The following is a 7,500-nucleotide window of genomic DNA, read 5'->3' on the forward strand; positions in this document are numbered from 1 at the left end:
GCGAGCCAGACGAGGATCTGGAATGACGTCATAGCCATCGCACGTGTGATCGTCACTTTAAGAAAACATATGGCAAAATGTCCCTCTACGCATTCTGTCCCTTCCGCAAAACTGCTAGCTTTTTTAGCATTAGCATGCTAACCCTTTCCCCCACGGATCTGCCTCGTGCGGCATTCCCCGTTGTTTGTGGCCTGCCTGGAGGCACTGCTGAGTGGGAGAGGGCGTATGACAGCCTCCCTTACGGCGGCGGCCCATGCGCAGATGACCCGTGTCTGCCGCTGGCATCTTAATGCAACTACAGGAAGCACTCGATATCCTGCTGCTCAGCATGCACGGGCCGTTGGGGCTGGAGCAGAACTTCACCTTGACCACGAGGCATACACACACACACTGCTGCCCCAGCCTGAGCTTTTGACCCTTCCCCCGGTCCTGTTTTCCTCCTTCCTCCTCTCCCTCCATCTCTCTCTCTCTCTCTCTCTATCTCTCAAGTTACAGTCTGCGTATGTGAGCGATCAGAATGGGGCTGTCTTGAGAGGTCATTAGAAAGGCCATTTATGACTGATACATCAGCCTCTCAACAGCTATTCCCCTATGCGTAAATGGACACTCCTCTGCCAAAACGGCTCATCAGTCTCAGTCTTAAACCCCTGTCCGTCGCACATAGAAATACACAGGTGCATACACACAGAAGCACATACACACACACAGTTGCACACACACGCACGCACAGACACACACACACAAACACCCACACACACACACACACACACACACACACACACACACACACACACACACACACACACACACACACACACACACACACACACACACACACACACACACACTCACATTCCAAAACATTCCAGTGCCCGCAGCCCCATGGCACGCTTCATCCCAACTAACACTTCAGCTCTGCGCAAAGTGCTCACATGTCTCTCCAAGATGTACAGTGACTCATTGCGGAGAGGCCAGCACAGAGGTTTGTTTATTCCGTGGAGCCATGTCTCTGCTGCAGGGAGGAGAGCAGGGAAAACACATGGAACAAAAAATAAATAAATACATTAGCGGAAAAAACCACGCTGAAAAAAAGAAAAAATCTACAACACAATGATGGAAAGTGACAAGCCTGGATTTTAAGTGCTGCATCTGTCTTCTGGCCCACACACTATTTTTGGTGACATAGGATACCGTGACTATTCCGCGCCTATGGAACAATCTGACTCCTACACAGTTCGGGGTTAAAGGTCAGGTGTTCGTACGGTATGGATCACTTGTGTGCGCACTCAGGCGGGGTTCGCTGCAGTCAGCCAACGTTTTGCTCTAGTTGTGTAGAGATACTGTATCATGTGGCGACACGCAGACGTCTTTTCCAATGCATTGCTCAACATGAAAAATGTGAGGTTTCCTCTCGCTGTGGCACGAGCGGCGTATAGTTTATTTAGGGTAAATGCTCCAAGGCCCAAGCCTGTGCCTTTTGCCAGATTCTCTAGGTTTTGTGAGCTTTAATAAGCAGATCTGTGTGTGTGTGTGTGTGTGTGTGTGTGTGTGTGTGTGTATCTGTGTGTGTGTGTGTGTATGTGATGACTGTGGCCCTCTTTATCTCTCTCTGTTGTAGTGTACACTGAGGTCACAGCTGCAGGAATCTCAGTATTCCCACTGCTGCTGTCACACCGGCCACAGGAGCAGAAGGAGGAGGAGAGGATTTCTCTCTCTCTCTCCTTCTCTCCTCTCTCTCTCTCCTTCTTTCCTCTCTCTCTCTCTCTCTCTCTCTCTCTGTGTCATCCTCTCCTTCTTTGTTCTCTGTTCGTTGGCTGAGTGCTCAGATTAAACATGAGGTGAGAGCTGAAAGATTTTGGCTTTTAGTTCAGCTTTCTTCCCTTCTCTCTTATCCACACACACACACACACACACGTTCACATACACACACGCTCACACACACACACACGCACATGCGCAAACACACACACACACACACAGACACACACACACACACACACACACACACACACACACACACACCCTCACAAACACAAACACTCACAGCACTGCACAGCAGCTGCCCTCAGTAGCAATTACAATAATTTCAAATTAATATGAGCAGAGCATTGCTGGTCTTATCTGCATCCCAGGAAGCCTCTCCTCTTCAATCAAAATGCAAGAGAGGCCTCCTCTCCTGAATACAGAAAAACAACAACAGCCATATGTTTATTTTCATTCACATTCGTTTCCAGTTGACAGTATACGTCTGGAGAAAAGACTGTTCTGAGTTAACCACAGAGAAGGAAAGTAGTTTTTTTTTTATTGTTATGTTATATTATATTCTGAAATTATATATAATTCTGTAATTATTTTCCATCCTAGCATGCCGCCATTCTGTCATGAGAGTTTCTGTGCGTGAGCATGTTTAACTCTTGATAGGCAGCTACAGAGCTGCTTCTATGTGTAGGAAAAGTGGCTGTTGCTGTAGCATGCTGCTGTGGATGTGTCACTCGGGTGGCTGAGGTGTCGCTCCCACTGGGATCACAACTGCCATTGTCATCAGCACTAAGTTGCGTGTGTGTGTGTGTGTGTGCGCGTGCGCATGCTTGTGTGTGTGTGTGTGTGTGTGTGTGTGTGTGTGTGTGTGTGTGTGTGTGTGTGTGTGTGTGTGTGTGTGTGTGTGTGTGTGTGTGTGTGTGTGTGTGTGTGTGTGTGTGTGTGTGTGTGTGTGTGTGTGTGTGTGTGTGTGTGTGCATGTGGTTGCATTTTTTTGCTGATGCTACAACACCAGCGTGTAAACACCATTCACCATGTTGGCTTTGGCTACGCGTCTCGCGTGGCACACACAAAGCCACCGTACACCCACAGTGGCAAGGAGGAAACGCCACGATGATTAACACCGACAATTTTATGATCATCATTTACTGCCTCATAATCAATGAAGAAAGACACCTGTGTGTGTGTGTGTGTGTGTGTGTGTGTGTGTGTGTGTGTGTGCGTGTGTGTGTGCGTGCGTGCATGCGTGTGTGTGTGTTAGTGTGTGTGTGTCTGCTGGCGACCTTTTGTTCCCGCCATCCGGGAGATTCATCTCAAAACGATGACAGTAATTCTGACAGGAGCGGGCCGCGTCTCGAGCAGCTGGTGTGAAAGACTTCCATTGGCAGCAGCGGCGGCTCTTGTCATTCCAGGCGAGCAAAAAATGACCGACACTTAATGACAAATTACCCATGAGCCTCCCCTCTCGGTGACGGCGAAAGGCTGCACGCTGACAGGCGGCTCTCTCCTGAGCGCGCGCGAACGTGGATGTGGACGCGCAGCACACAGGGGTAGTGCTGGCAGCCGCGGAAGCTCAGGAAGTGAGAGTGTGTGTAGGTGACATAAGCAGGACACACCGCCCTTCATCAGCGCGCACAAGAATACACACACACACACACACACACACACACACACAGAGGAGCTCATGTTTAGACATACATACAATGCACTCATATCACAGGCACTAGTAGTTCTGCACACAGTGCTTGCACACACACCCAGCTATGCACTGTATACACACACTGTATGCAGAAACACACTCAGTTTTATTGAAATGCATACATGCATAGACACATGCATGCACACACACTTACACACACACTTACACACATACACATCATACGTATTTCGAAACTCAAAAGAGAAACTTTCTGACACCTCTGACACATTCGCCTCAAACGCCGAATCCGGGATGTGTAGGCAGGAGAAGGGTTGTGTGGGTAGAAAACACTTGCTTGGACATGGAGCACACACACACACAGACACACACACACACACACACACACACACACACACACCACACACACACAAACACACACACACACACACACACACACACACACACACACACACACACACACACACACACACACACACACACACACACTGTGCTGCTCCTGTAAATAGCCTGGCTGTGAGTGGGTCTATTTTAGCCCTTCCACAGGAAACCAGGCCATGGGCCCATTCCCTCAACCCTGTCTGAGTAGATGAGCCTGCATCCCCCTCCGCCACCACACACACACACACAGACACACACACACACACACACACACACCTCAACCCTGTCTGAGTAGATGAGCCTGCATCCCCCTCCGCCCCCAGCAGCCTAACGCCGCTCACTTCCACAAGGCTCCGACAGCTTCAGGCTCAACGTCAGACCGTCATGTGAGGGATGCGTCCACGTTGGTCCTCCGTCACTTGCGCTGACACTGCACTGAAGGAACGAGCATTCAGTTGTCATAAATTACCTTAAGGACTTGTTTTCTTGTACAGTTTTGATATTAGCCAAACATACACTATGTATACTGTACGATGCACTATGGTGTTTATTTGTGGTGTGTCTCTCAGGTGGATGTACAGGTGTGATTATATTCCCCACTGACCAATTCTAGATGTTCTGTGCCAGGAGGTGATTTCTTGTAGGTAAAGATATCACCCAGGTATTCAGTGTGTTCCGTTGTTCAAAGCCATAGCCTGAGTGAGCTGCACTGCTCCAATAATTTTCCTTTTTATCCTTTATTTTGCTATCTTGTTCTCTCTCTCTCTCTCTCTCTCTCTCTCTATCTCTCTTTCTCTCCGTGCAGCAGAAAGTTTTTCCTGGAAGGAGCTCAAACAGTGGGCCTCCTGCTGGGAGACGCTGGGGTTCCTGTCCTTTCGGATGCCTGTAGTACTGCACCGCATGCCTTCCTGCTTTTGGGGATTTTTTAAAAATTTAAGCCATTTTCTCTCTACGAGTTTGGTGTCGTTTCCTGGCAAGCGGCGGCCGGGTACACTGTACACTTTGCAGAATCTACATGTAATCTTTTCCCGCAATCAGCAGAAAAGTAAGTTCTTTTCCGCGGGTCTCACCTCCAACTGCTTTGTCTTTGCTGCTGTTGAAAGGCCTGATAATAGGAATATATATACGCTGCACCACTCATGAAGCTAATGCATGGGCTGTATATGGTATGGGCATCATTCTTTCATGCACCATTCCCTTTAGGTTTATAGGATGCATATCAATGAGTTGGTCATGACTTGACCTTTGACCTGGGCTTGAGTAACAGCCCTTATCAGTCTTTCTTCCCCACCCACGGACAGCTTCAGCTGCATTTGACTGTGTGTGTGTGTGTGTGTGTGTGTGTGTGTGTGTGTGTTTTTCCAAGAGCCTTGCTTATCAGCGGCCGGTTTGATTGTGCGGAAGCGATGTCACTCACATTTGGAATGGGGGCAATTTCCTCCGATCTTCTGGGCCAGTTAGCGCACTGCCAGCCACCCAGAGCAGAGGCGACACCAGGCCAGAGCGGCTCTTTAGAGCACGAGCGTGAGCAGAGGCGACACCAGGCAGCAGGTCTTTTTTCTTCTTCTTTATAAGGGCGCTGGAGATAAATTCTGCTGCACACACACACACACACACACACCACGACACACGCACACACACACACACACACACACACACACACACACGCACACACGCACGCACGCACGCACGCACGCACGCACGCACGCACACACATGCATACACCCGCCTTTGCCTCTGTCTGTAATTAGACGTGCGGCGGTGTGTTTTAACAGGCTGCTTAACAGTGGGAAAATGATCGGCCCAAAACGAAGCGCAATTAATGCTGCCACTTTAGCAGGCACTCTTGAGCAAAAACACTGTAATGACATTTAGCGGGGAAATTGCCTTCCCGTGAAATCTTAGAGACAGAGGTTCAAAAAAAGAATAAAACCCTTGTGCCTCACCGACTTCAATGCCGAGGACCGGGCTGAAGCCAGACAGTGTATTAAATGTTTTCAGAGACTGTCTGGACGGGGCTTTTAAAAGCTCACTAAAAGTGTGCACAGTCACACACAGACCGGATCCAAACTCAAACATAAGCCAGATCTGTCATTGTCTATTCTCTATCATCGAGTTTATTGTAAGCGAAAACTAAGTGTACATTGTTTTGTGTGTTTTTACTTTTTACGTATATTGGGACTTTTTCCGGTACGCTGACATGAGCTTGAATTGTTCTGCTTCACATTGCCACAATGGAACCACTCAGACACATCTGAACACATAACACCAATCTGGCTAACATGAGCCAAATGGGCCACCGTAGACCCATTTGATGCTTACACTGACTGGGTAAATGGCGCTAGCATGGTGGCGCATCTCAGGCGGAACGCAGGCTTTGGGCATCGCTATCAGCGAGTCCCAACAGTTTCATTATTAGAAAATAAACGGTGCGGTACAAAACGGAGAACGGCGCGAGCACCTCGCCATCTGTGAGTCCCAGCTGCATGTTGAAACATAGGATTTGGGGGCTACTGATGGCAAACGGTGTCATCTGGCACCAGGAGTTATTTTGGTGCATCTCCCCACACATCTTCGTTGGTGAGAAATACACATTGTCTCCAGCACATGTGCTGCTGCCTCTCGAGTGTGTGTTGCTCAGTTCATCCTCTCTGTGAGAGGTGGTGTCTTTGAGACAAATTGTTTGGTGGAAAGGAAGGCCCTGTGTGTTATCAGTGTTGGGAAAGCTACATTACTTAATCTTTTAAACCACAGCGCGCATCCTTAGCACTGAAGACAAGGCGAGCAAAAACAGGTCCCTCTCACTCTACACACACACATGGAATACTATACACACACACACACACACACACACACACATGGAATCCTGTACTACACCATAGCCTTCAACCACATTGGTGGGCTCTGGTGTTGATGGTAGGCAAAAATGGCCACCACAAAGCTAAACGACTGATGTGAAGAATCATAAAGGAAAAAACATAGAGAAGGGAAGAGAACAGACAGAGAGCTTAGTGTAATTACAGACGTTGTCTTCAAATGGTCTCATCTCTCTCTCAATTTTTTTGTCTCCTTTTTCTTGTGTTTTTTACTGCGTTCCCATGTTTTCTCATCGTCAAGAACCATGATGCAGCAATTAAAACAGTAACCTCGGCAGCAAACCACAACAAATGATCACTTATTTACCATGGCAATTAACATCTGCAATAGATTACCGGGCATCCTCAATGCATTCAACAGTAGGGAGCCCTCAGTAAAACACATTTATAAAAACACAGAGGGAAATATAGCATCTGCATGCCATAAAAGCAGTTTATTTCCCAAGAAGCATGAACAAACTTCAGTGGCCTGTAAGCTAAAAAACACGTTGGCCATGATACAGATGAGGATGTTTTATCACGCAATGAATCATTCATGGCAGGTTATGAGCCCTAGTGACCCAGAATTTGCAGGGAAATGCATGTCCTGCAGGATGGGGAGTGTTTGGAGAAGTTCTGTCTTCGCTGATCACACATGATGTGGCAAAATGTGGTGATGTGGGTGAGGACTGCAACTCTACTACAGATAGACTTGCCTGGAAGATGCAGGCGTGAAAGCCTTCGGAAACCCCCATTTGCATTGTAGGTGGTATGCTAGATTTTTTGTTGTGGATCTTTCCGGGAACTGTTTTCATTCATATCACGCAGGCCAGGTCTGAGGCTGAAGCA

General features: G+C 48.1%; 1 protein-coding gene across 1 annotated transcript in view; it reads left to right on the forward strand.

Moving 5' to 3' along the window:
• The window catches only part of mafa (v-maf avian musculoaponeurotic fibrosarcoma oncogene homolog a (paralog a)), a 107,710-nt gene that overhangs the window by 23,632 nt on the left and 76,578 nt on the right, over positions 1-7,500 (forward strand). The gene's annotated exons all lie outside the window — the stretch shown is intronic.

Source organism: Alosa alosa, chromosome 14 (assembly GCF_017589495.1).
Source record: "Alosa alosa isolate M-15738 ecotype Scorff River chromosome 14, AALO_Geno_1.1, whole genome shotgun sequence".
Taxonomy (NCBI): Eukaryota; Metazoa; Chordata; class Actinopteri; order Clupeiformes; family Clupeidae; genus Alosa; species Alosa alosa.